We start from the raw sequence: 14,998 nt of genomic DNA, 5'->3' as shown, positions 1-14,998 counted from the left end.
TGATAAAAAAAATGATGATCTTATCAAAAAGCTTGGAGAAGCTCAGCGGTCCCTATGCCTGTCTGGTGGAGAGCATATTAGGGTTTTGCTAGACAGCAAGAACAGACTGATGAAGCCATGTGGGATATCATCAACAAAGGCAAATAATCAAAGCTGAACCTCTTCAGAGATATTAGGTAAGAGGTTATCAAGACTTGAGAAGAAGTGTCAAAAAATAGAAACACAAGTATATCTTAGTAAACACTAAAATGGCTATTAAATCAGACAAATAAGCATTTACCTATGGTTATGCCTGTACTTAAATCTAGGCAGTGAAAGTGGCAGACGTTAAAAAGATGTACAAAAGTGACATTAGTCACAAAAAGTGTTATAAATTATTTTAGTTGGAGCCCTTCAAGGCCAATAAAAGACAGACATGAAAATATTCTAATCATTTCTTATAAGCAAATGAAAAGATGTGTCAAGCATTATATATCAAAGAGGTTTCCCACTGGAACAATAGGCAACTTTGATATAGCTGACAAGATGGAAGAACTTGATATTATTGATGTAGAAATGATCATTTGGGAACTCAAAACAGATGCTATGAAGATTCATAAGACAGCGTTCTAGGAAAAATTAACTGCAGATCTCTTCAGAAACAATGATGAAGAAAATTCACTATAATGATTCAGCTGAGCAGGGGAGAAGGACCAGAAAAAAATGAACCCGTGTAGATTTATGAAATAGAGAAGACTGTTAAAAGTGTATGGGATCATGGTACTACCAGCCACAAAGAAACTGCTTTGCACAGTTATGCTGAAAAGGATATGTAGTGCCATGAATCTCAAGAAATATGCACAGTTTTCACCATAGTCACTTTTGAGTGGATCATATTTCATGCAACTTCACTAAAGAAAGTGAAGGACTGAATAGCAACAACTGTTTCCCCTAAGAAACCATATCTGTAGAAGACTCCAGACTTTACAGAGTCTTTAACAAGATCAAAATGTGATGTGATCCAACCAACAATGAGGAGTCTGGTCAAACATTACCAGTGGAATTACAAAAAAAGTATATATTCTTATTCACATTCTCCAGTTTTGTCTCAGCCTTCATTGGGTATCAGACCTGTCATGTGGAAAACAGCTGACAGAAATTGCTTTGGGAGATCTGGTTTCCATGGACATATGACTTCCCAGTATGTCAATCACAAAAGACTGATAACAGAATGAATTTTATAAGTAGCTAGTAGAAAGCAAAAGTTATGGAAGACACTATCAGTCTGAATCATACCACACTGTAGTATAAACCTTAGGAATTTAATTCTATAGGCAGTATGAGTGACAACTGCTTCTGTAATGACTCCAGCAAGTGAAGCAATTGCTCCTTTTGAAGCAGAATTACTGAATACAGAAATCAAGTATCATCAGCATTATACTAGGTAGCATTACTAGCCTTTTACCAAGTGTATTTTTGTATGGATGACAGCAATGGAGCAAAAGAGGTCTGCCTAAAGGAAGATAAAAATCTTTTTCTGTGGATTTTACTACCACTTATGCAGAATAGGTTGGGTAAGTGGAACAAAAAATGTTCAGATCCGGAGACAGCTAAAACCACCTGATGCTTTGCAAGTGAAGAAGGGAATTTTCCTGGGATGTACGGGGTTTCTTTGACAAAATAGTCCTTTGGAATGGTCTTTTGTTTGGTTGGGTTTTTTGCCTTAAAGTTGCAAAATATGATTTTCTGAGAGAATCACAGGACAAAGGGAAAAGAGGTAAGCCTGGAAGGACTCCTCTGAATTTTTTCCAAAGCAGCAACCTGAACAAATTAATGAGACTGGCCCAGCTCATTTAGAAATACAACAGTGTTTACACTGGCTTTCTCAAAACAGGTGAAGTAATTATGGAACAAAAATATTAAAATGCAGGCTGCAAATTGAAAATTAGAAGCTGCCAGGGTTACAGTTATTCTCAAAATGTCTCCTGTGCAGGATCAGCCAACAAACTAAGCTATAATAAATTTTTAACGTATGATTTCAAATACCATAAACACAAAGAGAAAAATTAAACATAGTTTAAAACTCTAAGACCAGTACTTCATAATTTTTTAGTACTTCATTTTCTGTGAATGCAGTGGCTTGGTACATAATTTCCCTATTTTTTAAAAAAAAAAAAAAGAAAAGAATGGGCAATCTACCTGAAGTATTTAATCAATGCTTACATTTCATAACTGGGATTTGAAACCTTAAATTTCTGCAATAAACTCTGCCTTTTAACCAAAGTTACTAATTCCATGATCTAGCAACATGAAGGCATTATCCTGGATGGGACAGGATGGATTGACAGCAGCAGTGTGTAGTAACTGTTTAAATTGAGATCCCAAAGGTGGCAGAAATAGGATTGTGGAGCCTTGTACTGAATATATGGTAATGGTGAAAGGAAGCCCAGACTGCTATCCTCTAATTCCCCGAAGCCTGTACAATTTTTTGGTACATGCCAATTCCCAGTAGAGTACAGATTAGTGTTGCAAGTGCAGTATGGTCCTTGCCTTGGAATAGAAATGTTATGTTACTTTGGCAGACAAAAAAAATTTCTCAGGAATTGCCAGTGAAAAAAAATTTAGGTGATTTATAAAGTATTAAAATTCAGTTGAGTTGAAAACAGAATTTCATGTGAATTGCAACATTAGGAATTCTGAAAGAAAATTTTTGTTAATTTCTTATTACACATGTTATCAGCAACCTCCTAAATCACTCTAACCTCTGTACAGTGAAGTGTACTTACATGTGTGCATGTTTAGTCCCTGCCTTCTGGCAACCACTGTTTCAAGGTCTGATGATTCTGGTGGAAAGGGCTGCATTTTAGGTTTCCTAAACAACTGGAAACTGTACATTGATGTACAATGTTTTATACTCTTTTATTTCTATTTGTATTGCTTTTTATTGTGAAGCTAATGTAATTAATTCAATTTTTTTTACACTTCTATTAAGACTTCTCACATAATCAATACAGAGGATTACTGAAGAAATGTGGTTAATTGAAGTCACTACTCTACACTACTCATTCAATTATAAATAATTGTTCATGGAGAAACACGCGTAACAATTAAGTACAGAAAAGAGTAGACAGCCAAAATTTTTGTGCTTTTGAACTCAATGCACAATGATGTCCTGCCAGACCTCACAGTGATATTTGTAGGAGGCAGCTCTCAAAAAAGTTAGCTGGAACAGCCAGGATCTTTACTCCAAACACAAGCAGTAGTGATCACTTCAATGAAGATACAGACAGAAGGGAGGCTGTGTTTTGTCAAAAGTCAGCAAAAAAGAGGCAGAAAAAGGATCAGCAGACATTGCCACAGCACATGTAGTTACATGGCCTTGAGAAAAATACTAGAAGAAAAACTTCAGTATTAGAAGTCTTGAACAAATAAATCATCCCTTGTTCTTTACTTCCTCTTGTTTTCTGGAAAAGAGTTGCATGCAGTCATTGGTACAAGCTTGTTTACAAAGAAATACTAATTTTTTCATCTATTTCTTCCTGTAAAAAACCTTTATGGAAACAGAGTCACAATTAATTTTCCTTGGGATCTAACTGGTTTGATATTAAGAAAGTGAGGGATTGAGTATTACCACAAACATATTATAACTTATTGGAAGAGCTGCACTTTGAAGTCTTTTTTAAAAGTAGTAATGCCTACATTTCAGGAGATGGCATTGGAGGTGCTTGTGTCATAACAGGCAAGATATGACCTTTGGAAGAATTAATATATCAAAGCTGTAATTTGTTATCATGGGAAGGCTTGTTAAAAGTGCAGGGTTTGTTAATACTACATTGGGTGTCCTTTTCTGTCTGTCACTGCCTTACAGTTTACACTGTATTGAAAGGGGAAAATCAGGCAGGGAGAGTTCATTCCTATAGATCTAATCACAGCCTTATGACACATTTATTACAACAGCAGAATTCATCTGCTTAAAAACAACTGTGGTACATACTTCTCTCTATTCTAGCCAATGCTTTGACTTCAAAAAAATGTTACTAAAAGACCTTATGGCAATATCAAAGAAAAACTACAAGTGATAAAGTCTTCGCAAAATGAAACCCAATATGCTGCAATTAGTTTTACTCCACAAAACCACACAAAAAACAGTGTTTCCAGCCTCTCTGTGTTGTTTTTACCCTGATCTGCCAGAACTGTTGCATTCAGTTGACTTAAGCCTGGTTAAGATTTTGCAATTTTAGTATTAATCAACAGTGCTTAACAGTCAAGCAAATGCACTGGTTTCATTTCTGCAGAAGAAGTATATTAAGCCATAAGGCACTTAAGAAAATGTCTAACGTAAAGCGTATGAATAGTCTCACTGCTGCATTTTATCTCCATAGTTGAATTTGTTGGGGTTGCTCACATGCATGTGAATATATACATTGCTAAATCAGATGTTATGAAAAAAAATTTTCTTTGCCTTCTTGCTTTTTGGAAATGCATGAACCCTATGTGCTTTTGAAAGAATTAGGTAAGGAGGTTCCCTGGCTTCAGCCATGAAATCTTCTAACTCATAGTTTCATGTAGGTCAGAAAACAGACTATTAGTTCACCTATTCTGACCTAGTCATGTGCCCTAGTTTTATTTAGGGCCCCACAACATGACTGTAGGCATGAATTAGGCCATTTTTCATTCTAGAAATAGGAAACTGCATGACAGAGTACAGCACTGGCACAGTGGGACCTTGTGCAAGCAGGACATTGATGAACACCTTCCTCCCCCCTGCCTGGCTGCAGCACTTCACCCCTGCACTCTGCTGCTCCCCGGGTCCTGACCAGAGACTCTCCTCAGAGGACACACTAATTGAGGTACTGAGCTATAAATCATACCTGCTTCATGATGATGGGCACTTCTTCCAGCGTAACTATTTCAATCTTTTTTCCTTTGTTTCATTTTGCATTATCCTGCCATGCTCACACTGGAGTAATTTGCCACATGCAGAAATGAGTCTTGTCCAAAGTTTGTGTGCCCTTCTTAATTGTTTGGCACCACCAGCTTGGCAAATGGTTGTTTTCTCAATGTACCATTAGTATAGTAACCCTTCTTATCTTTCTGGGTACTTTAGGATAACAAAATAACCATGTTTTTATTGAAGATGCATTTGTAGACATTTATAGTGAGCCATAACCTAGGCCAGGCTTAGGTGTCAGCCAAGATATTTATGTTCCACCATACCTTTGGGAGATATAGAGCTTCTTCAAGGGAGAAAAAAGTAAACAAAGGGGTTTGTCCTGTGCTCCCTGGTGTAAGAGCTGGACCAGGGCTGAAGTCTCTCTGTGGGTCAGGGGGGGGCCAGTTCAGGTTTCCTTCTGTATCTTTTGGGAAGAAAGATTAAAGAAGACCTTGTCTTCAAGGCAGTAGTGTGACAAGTAGGAAACATTAAGTTATTTCTTCCCTGTGTCACTGATTCACTGTCTGACTGCAAGCCCCCCATCAGGACCTGGGATGCAGCCAGCTGCAAGCTGCCTGGCCCTGCCTGGCTGCTCCAGGGAACCACCAATGCTCCCAGCCCCCAGGAAGCCCCTGACCCCCTGACAAACTCTTCTTCATTTAGTGAAGGTATTCAATGCTCTTGTCCTTTTAGATTGCAGAATTTCTAGGGTGGGGGTTAAGGCTTGCTTTATTTTTTCATCCAAGTGTGTTAGGACCCAGCTTATGGCTGATAGCAAAAAATAAACAAATTCACGTAGGAAATTGGTTGCTGGTGAGCAAAACTGGCCAGTATGAGTACAATGGCCTTTTAGATACATCATGCAGTAAGTGGTCACCCAGTTCAACAGCCATGGTCTGGATTGACTGGACAAGAGTTCTGATGCAGTAGCATTTAAAGTCTGCACATTTTATTGTGTTTGACAATTGCCTGTAGGTTATCTCCCTGCATTATATGTTAATATAACCTTTGCTACTCACTGTCTTTCCCTGACTCTAGTGCAGCTGAATGAGATAACACAGTAAACTCCTTGAAGTTCAAACCCACTCTACTAAGACAGTATTTTTGACTTGCTAGGTCCAGCAGTATTCAAGAACAGCATTTAATGTCCAAGAGATTAGATACTCAGCTGTGCCAGAACCATATTCCAGTGTATTTCAGAGTTAAGATAAATGTGGCTTTACTCTAATTAAATTTCTTTGAATGTAGGGATGTGACTGCTGATTCGCAGGGCCAGCAAGAGCTCTGAAGGCCCTTTTTGTGCTGTCTCCTCAACAGCAGCCAACAGGACAGGCCATGTGGCTCATGCATTGACTGGAGCATTCCCTCCATGAACATGTAACCAACACTATGTCTGCACTGAGACGTTTCACAAACAGCCACACTCAGTACTTCAGAAACTTCCTCCCATGGGAAAATTCAATGCCTCTGAAAGTAAGACAGGCACAAGAAAGAGCCCTTCTCACTCACTGCATCTGCATACTACTCCTGCCAGAGCACCTGTTCATTGATATTTTCCTGAATTCTTAGCACTCCTTTTATTGGGGTCATGTCAGAAAAGCCCCACTGGAGGGCTATTTCTAGATGGGCTACCTACCTAGAGATTCTGCAGTTTTCCAAATCACAGATAAGCATAGAAACCTTTTCACAAAGTTAGGACACCTGCATTATTCAGTGATTTCAAACAGATTCTCATCGAGCAAGAAGGCTGCAGTAGACCTTGGAGACGAGTTTTGTGACCATTATCCTCCTTAGCACACAGTGAGTACGAGACACAGCTCCACTGTGGGAAACAATGACACTGGAACACCATAAAATATCAGAACTATCCATTTTCAAATATAATAGAGGCATAAAACACCTAACAAGTATTCAGAATCCCAAATGGGAAGACAGCTTTTTCACAGCATTTCTTATACACAAGACATTCTGCTGGACTTTTAGATACCAGAGGTTACTGATATAATGTTTATGTTCTTAAATTGCAAGATATCTTAAAGCACCTTCTGAGTTTATCCTCCTCAGAGGCTTTTGACAAAGTAAAATGAATCCTAGAAATAGGGGACAGCATCTCTTACATCTCCTGCACTGTACCATCACAAGTTCTCCTAGCTTGTCTTTGACTTCTTCAGTAAAAAATTCAGTGATGAGGAGTCCACAGAGTGCCTCGGTTAACTGTTCGGGTCCTGAAACATCTTAATGATTGCAAAATGTTTTCTAATTGTTGGAAATCTAATTCTTCTGAAGATTACTTAATTGGGTTTTATTCTGTATTCCCATCTCCAGGGAGATGGGGATCTTTTCACCATCACCTTTTATTAAGGTAAACTTTTATATATAGGAAAATTCATATCCCATCTCTTACTGTCCTCAACTTTTATTACATTGTCATATTTTCCAGACTTCTTGTTTTATTATTCTTTCCTTGACTTAGCTCAGATTTGTTTCTTGTGCTAGTACTTAGGTCAGGTCAGTTGAGGTGAATAAAGGTGAGTAACTGCTGGTGTCCTGCAGACAACATTCCTGTAATACAGCTCACAGACATTGTTTCCTCAATGGTATCGCCTTACTGTATCATTCCATTTGTAGTTCATCCTTTACCCCCAAATCCTTTTGTACCTAATCAGTATTTTCTCCATTAATTAACCATGAATATCTTATTTAACAAACCAAGAGTTGAGAAAATCCCAGCAGAGACAAACGTGTCAGCCAGGACTAAACCAGTAATGGCAGGTATGTCTCACAAGGGTCCTTGGCTTTTAAGATGGAGTCTGCATCTGATATGCCTCTTTTTCAAGCAAAACCCCAAATGATCCTGAATTACTTTTAAATGAATCATATAAAATGTTCTCTGAAAGAAAGTGAATGTACATCTACCTGTGTATACATTTTAACAGAGAATAATAATAAGATGCTGGAAAAAAGAAAAGCATTTGTTGGCAGCCACAGCATACACAAATTGCCATTTTCCCCAGACTTGCAAAGTTCTTTTATTCAAACAGAATTAAAGGCTTTATCAGAGTGAAAGTGAATTTAAATTGCAGTAGCCAGCTAAAAGTGACTTACATGTAAATGAGAACCTAAGAAATGGAGAGGTTTCCTACCATCTCTCCCTAGGTCAGAGTTTATTCCTCCTCCCTTTTTATCTCAATTTCCAAATGAATATTGCTGTGCATTTGGAAGCAGGATTTTTCAGCAGTCTCTTTCTCTTTCAATATAAATCACATTTCTCCTTTTGTACTTACAAAACAGATGGGTAGGATTATCCCTGGGAAAACAAGGCAATGCATTCTCATTCAGAAACCTCGCAAAGTGAGAACAGCTTAGAGGATCACAGGTCCAAGATAATAGGAGAGGATGAATATGCCTTAGACAGGGTTATCTCACTCTGGTGTGGATTTTCCTGGTCAGAAATACCTATACAAAAGAAATTCTGTGTGCTAACACATACCCTAGCACTCCGAAGTGGTATAGGTACCACATATACTCTGTAGATTTATCTGTGCATATTTAATATACATGACTGCTATCACTTAAATTTGCTGTGAAAAGAAGCCAGAAGGAAGGAAAGAGTGAAAGGTTTAGCACAGGGAAGAGGAATGCATGTCCCTGATCACACTGTAGCAGTGGCCTTGTGCTTGTTACCACTTTTTTTCACCTTTATTACTTCATTCATATCTGAATGTACGGAATTCAGTTCCTCTGCTGACATGGTATAAAACCTGAGGAACTGAAATTATGGCTTTCTGGAAGGAAGCACAAGACTACCCATGGGAAAGAATAAGGAAGGCGTGGGGATGGCTTGTAACTTGAACTCAATGAAGAAAACCATACTAGTCTAAAAAGGTGAAAAAAAAAGTCTCGAGCTTCCTGCTTTGTTAATTCAGACCATCAACTGTATGTCTTGAAAAGTATATGAGTACCTGTCTTATAAAGTCTACTGGATCAAACCAAAAGTTCCTCTGGCCCCAAATCCTTGTTGTGACAGTGGCCAGCAGCAGGTCCCTAACAAGGGGTTTAATACACAGCAGGTTGTCAAGGTTAAAATGGAAAACATACTAATATTCCTCTGAAAAGCAAATATTTCCTCTTATGTATACTGATACATTAACTTCAAAAATATGGCAGTCAATAGCTTAGAATCTTACAGATTCAATCAAATTCTGAATTTTGGCCCTCTAAAGATGTGCTATGGGATATTATATATATAGTCCATATGCATTTTTCAAATAGATTGTTATTGATCTTATAGCATTATAACATTACTTGGTGCTGTGATTTATACTGTATATGTGAAAGACAGCTGACACCGCATGTCTTGATGCATGCACAGACACATGCCATCCACTGAGTGTCTGCAATGGGAAAGTGGAAAGGGGGTAGCATATTTCTATAAAGAAAAAGCACCAATGAAGATATTTGCATATTACCTTTCCCTTAAAAATTAATCTTTACTGATGCAAGTTTGCTCAGCACAGGCGGAAAATAGGCAGCTGCATAGGAAATAGTTCCAGCAAGAGGCTAACTGGCTGGCTTTGCCCTCTGTCTCCCACTACCAATGGACCCTACAGGAAGTTTCCAGAGCTGAAATTATCATGGTCCGGGAGCAAGGGATAGCTGCTCTTTCTGCCCCTGTGGTTGCTGCACTTATTAAAAATAAAAACTGTGAGTGCTATCAGAATTTAAGACAAAACTTTCCTCTTCCTCAAGGAGTGATTCCATTTTCTTCTCTTTAGGAATAAAGTATTCAGTCATGGCATATTAATTATGATGCTTCACCTCTTTTAGTGGCTTACCCATGTCAAAAGAGGCAAAATATCTTGTACAGAAGAGTTTTGACAACTCAATCTTCAGGCTAGTTTATTGAAATGTCTTTACTCCTCCATCCTTTCCCTAGGCCTCCACCTCTGTCTGGTCTGTTAAATTTTTAGGTGCCAGTGGCAAATGAGTGCTTCTACCACTTCCTTCCTCACATTATCAAGACCATCCCAGAGATACATGGTTGGGGCACTCTCCTCAGTGCAACTACGAGAGCTGATGTCTCTCTTGTCCTCCAGCCTTGCCAAGGAAGACGAGCACCCTGAAGCAGGGTTACCATGGTAGCAGGGTAGAATTTACCCCAACAGGTTATTCAGCTGTTTCATGGAGCTCAGCACCCCCTAAACCATGCAGATCTTGTCTGAATTCATGCTGTCCAGTGTAACTCCACTGGGATCATCCAGCCTGCTAATGGCAGCAGTTCCCCAGCATCCCTTGTGCTGCTTTGAGGGTGCTGGAAGTGGAGGATGCTTAGTACCTACAAGGGTGTGGTGAAAAAAATGACTATTTTTATGTAAAACCCAATTGATATAGAGGCTTGGAGTTCAGAGGAAAGAGTCTAAAATAACTTATGGCCTGGGGAAATAATATATCAAGAAATTAGAATTTTAAAATTTCTAATGTATTTAAGGATTCCAGCTCAGGATCTCCACTCTTTTCTGACACTTCTACTGCATGTAGCCTATTAAATAGGTAGTCAGAGAATTATGGTTTCTTCCTCCCCTGACTTCTGTTCCTGCTGCAATGCATGAATTTGTCTTAGCTCCTTTTAATTAGGTTGGCAAGTTAGAAACTGATCAGAATACCAGATATTTAGAAAACTTGATCTAGGAAAAGCTCCGACAAAAAATATTCTGATCTCTTCCTATGAAGTCTCACCTCAAAAAACTCCTATTTGTAAGAACATTCATTCGTGATCACCAGCTGTTCCCAGGGGTCAGAGGGATGAAGAACCAAGTGGGATGTCATATTGTTTGACTTCATACTATTGTGTTGCTATAGCTCTGCTATAATGTTCTTTTGCAGAACCCAGCTGCGAGGATGACATACATGGCTCATGTAGGAGTATGGGTCATTTCCTAGAGACAAGGGACAAGTGCTATCACAACTGTATGCAGGTTCTCTTTTCTGCCACCCAGACATAAACCCTCACACAAAATTTGAGTCTTTTGACACAGTCTGGGAAGGAAGGGTGGGGTGTGTGCATGTGTGCACATGTGTTTGTTGTGTATGTGTGTGTGTGTGTATTTTTCTTAATCAACGGTCCTCTCTGGTTTATAAAGCTTGGGGATTGAATTTGGTTTCTTTTCTCCATGGCAGGCAGGTGGCACAGAGCCACTTTCCAGTCTGTCCTTCGTTTCCCTTTGTTATCCCACAGGCCAGTTTCAGCAATTGTCTGTCTCACCCACTAGCACTGTCCTTCACAGCTCTTCAGTCAGCCCTCAGCCCAACTTAATCCATTCACCTTCTCTTCCTTCTCAATATGTGTTCTATTGCCTTAACCCCCACCACTGATTTTTTTTTCCTTTCAGTCAGGCTTCTCTCGTTCTTCAACATATGCTTCATAACTTTCCCAGCTGTTGTTTTTCAGACATTTTCTCTCTCTTCCTTGATTCCCTTCTCAGCTCTCCCCAGGACTGCCATTTGTGTATGTCATCCTTCTGTCATTCATATGGACTACAATTGCCTTCCCATACATGGCTTCCATAACAAATGGTACTAATTGAATTAAGTTGCCACCTCCAAACAAATTAAAACATTACAAGACAGAACTCCTTTTAATCTTCTTTGTCCAATATTTAATTTGCACATCTGTTACTCCTTGAAATGAATATTCTGCTTATGCTACACTTCCTTCCTCTACTACCCTGAATTCTGCTACCATTTCAGACTAGGTCAGTAATGCAATATTGTAATATAATTTTTTTTTAATATAGTGTGTTTCTAGGCTGTTTATTGGTTAATGCAACGCTTGAACCACAACCTCAATCTGTATTACTGTAAGCATCTCCCAACACAGAAGCACTATCTCCTAGCCAAACAGAGACTTGCTATGTAAAAATCATTCTGGTGTTAGGGCTGGCCATATTTCAGCTTCAATCTCTCATAATAAACAGCTATGAGGCTAAGTTATTGCCACACTTTGCCTGTGACTATAAATCAGTCTCAACAGATGTTTATTCCTTCATATTCTATTAAGCATCTGAGATTATCCTTGAAATATATTGAAATAATCAGCATTTCAGACATATTCATTTATACCGACAGGATATGCTGATGATAATATCTTTGTAATTACACCACTATGAGCATTCTCAGCAAGGACATCATTTTTTCTATCGTGATCCTTTAAAATATTTATAGCTGTTGGTTTACCACTATGTCAGAGTATTTCCTTGCCCTTTAGCCTATCTCAATACACTTTTCTACGGAATGGTAAGTACCTGGCATTTGAGATTCCTTGGTTAATAAAAGAGAATTTATAGCTAGCAGCTGACTTGGGAATATATGTTGTAAATAAAGCAGCAGTTTTTTTCCGTCTGACTTACAGAATTTTTGGAGTTATGTGACAGCTTCTAAGATACAAAAGTCCAGAGATGAAGACAGAAATTAATTACCATTTTACTGCAAAAGACAATGGGCAACCTTCTGTCCCCTTACCCCAAGACCCTATTCTCAGCAGAACATGATTGGAGATAGCCCTTCTGCTAGCTCTCTGCACAGAAATAAATTTTACTCTGGCTGAATGATCTTGAAGGAAATATCTTTCCTTGGAAGATTAATGAACACCTTCTGCTGAATTACTTGTTCGCCCAAACCCCCATCTCCCCAGTGTACAGGCAGGATATATTAGAAAGCAGTAGCAGACCTAGGAAGAGCTGCAGCAGTTAGTGAAGGCTTTCCTCAATCCAACAGCCAAAAAGGAACTCTCATCTGACTTATTTAAAAGCTTCAGTTTCACTAGAGGTGCATCAGAGGAATGGGGGCTTAGGTTTGGTGAGACTGCTGAAATGGAAAAATGTGAGAAAGAGTATTCGTAATCCAGCACATGGCACATTTGTTTTTATGTGAAATCCTGGTTCAGGTCTCATCAAAACTCTATGTTTGTATGTACACATGTACTTGTTTTACCAACTGGGATATTTTATGATGCAAATTATTTAATAAAAAAAGTTCCTGACAAGATCAGTTTGACATCCTTATCTGTCTTTATCACTCTACGATTTCCATTTAAAAATTAGGTGCTCTGTAAACAGTGGTATATGTGAAGCCTTTGAGGGTTTGGGGTGAGTTCACACCTTGTAGTTGGATTATTCTGTACCTCTGAGGACTGAGCTCTGATCAAAGTGAACAATGGCCCTCCCCTGCACGGATTCTCTAGTGTACAGTAATATAACAACATTTGTCCTCTCCCTCAGTTTGGAACTAATCTTTTTCTTTTCTATCCATGCTCTCATTTTCACTTATTCAATACCTCTGAAGCTTTCTGTTCTGTATCATATGTGATTAACATTATCTAACAGATCCAAAATATACTATGCAGGACCTAGAGAGAAAGCAATGGCATCATCTCGAAGAAACCTGTCTAAAAAATAGAGCAAGATCAAACCAATGCAGCACATGTCAAATGAATGAAACCCTAGCACCATGATAGATCTCAGCTAGTTCTTTGGCAGTAAGAATTATCATTCCTTGTGTTTTTTTCCTAGTCATCAAGCAGGTTTTGGTCAAAACAATAATCATTATATTTTTCAGCAATGTAGAAGCAAAAATAAAATCCTTGCCAGTGAACTTTGCAGATGTCACAAAACCTATGCAATGTTAACTGATGAGGAGGACAGGTTTAGCTCTGCAGAAGAGTGTGAATCACATGCTAGACTGTGCCCACATTATGGATGAGAATGTATGACACATTTACCAGTGGTGTTTGTATTTTAGGAAACAGTGACTTGGAAGCAGAGTTGAGCTGAACATGAGCTCAAAATGTGATAGAGTAGCTAAGAAAACAGCAACAATCTTATATCTAAAAAGAAGGAACTACTGAACAGAAGAGATGGTGTTACCACATGATGGTTTATTAATGAAAGTTTGTATTCAGTTCACCCACCTGCACATTAGCAACAATGCTAGAATGATAGGAAAGGTCCAGAAAAGAATGATGAAGTGTTAGCAACCTGGAAAATCTTCCTAATTCTGAGAGTAAAGAAGTTCAATCTATTTAAGCTTTGGCAGTGTAAATATATTGCAAGACATTAAGTTAGTGCAATACTTTGCAGAACATCATCTCTGTTGTGCTGGCTGCCCACAGGTATGTTCTTTACCCTGTAGACAACACAAGGTTGTTTTGTCCTTAAGAAAAAGAGGGTTAGCTGTTTTACATTCACCATGCTTAACAGTGAACACAAGAACCACTGCTGTAGAGTAGCTAATGTACTATCTCCTTGTTGCCTGACAGTAACTTACCCTACAGTGCTGCATCCTCAGTGAATTCAAAAGTAGGTTAAAAGATGACATGGACACAACACAAAAGTACAAACATGGGAAGCTGTCATATATTTGTAGTCCCTTTAAACTAATACAATCCAGCAACTGGAATTTGAAGCTGGAAACATTGACACTGGAAATGAAAACCCAGTTTTCTAGAGATGTTAGATCTATCAATTATATTCTTGAAGATGAAATACCAAAAGTTTCTAAAATCTCACACAGAAGTTTTACCTTTGATACAGGGAATCCATTAAAAACATCTTGGATCTGATTTGTCCAAGCAGTCACATTACATAAATAATGACATTTCCTTTTAAAAATCAATATATTTGTAAGACCAAAAAATTTTGAGGCTGCTTCTTTCTCCTTGACATGTGATCCCTAAAGCCACGATACTCCCAGAACTATAAATGGTAAGAATGTCTGGAGTGAAAATCAGTTTATGGATTATAGCTATGCTGATTTTAAATGATTCTTTATAAATCATCCCTTATAAATTATGATTTAATCATAAAGGAAGAGAAGACACAACCAGCTGCAAATGAGATTAAAGTTAGGAAAGGCATGCTGAAGGCTGAGCTCTTGCATGTCAACATCACAATATCATATGAATTGGTTGCATTAGCATTCAGCTGAATTGTAAGCTTGTAAACATCTTACGATCACTGAAGACACATCTATAGAAAGGTTGCCCAAGATACATGTATGTAAGATATACACAATGCCTGTTTGCTTGAGGGT

At 38.4% G+C, this 14,998-nt stretch overlaps 1 protein-coding gene across 3 annotated transcripts in view; it reads right to left on the bottom strand.

Moving 5' to 3' along the window:
• Positions 1-14,998, bottom strand: part of CLVS1 (clavesin 1) — a 110,940-nt gene that overhangs the window by 82,796 nt on the left and 13,146 nt on the right. The window lies entirely within an intron of this gene.

The sequence above is a fragment of the Strix uralensis genome, chromosome 1 (assembly GCF_047716275.1).
Source record: "Strix uralensis isolate ZFMK-TIS-50842 chromosome 1, bStrUra1, whole genome shotgun sequence".
Taxonomy (NCBI): domain Eukaryota; kingdom Metazoa; phylum Chordata; class Aves; order Strigiformes; family Strigidae; genus Strix; species Strix uralensis.
The sequence above is the reverse complement of the archived record's forward strand: the minus strand, read 5'-3'. Positions and strand labels throughout refer to the sequence as shown.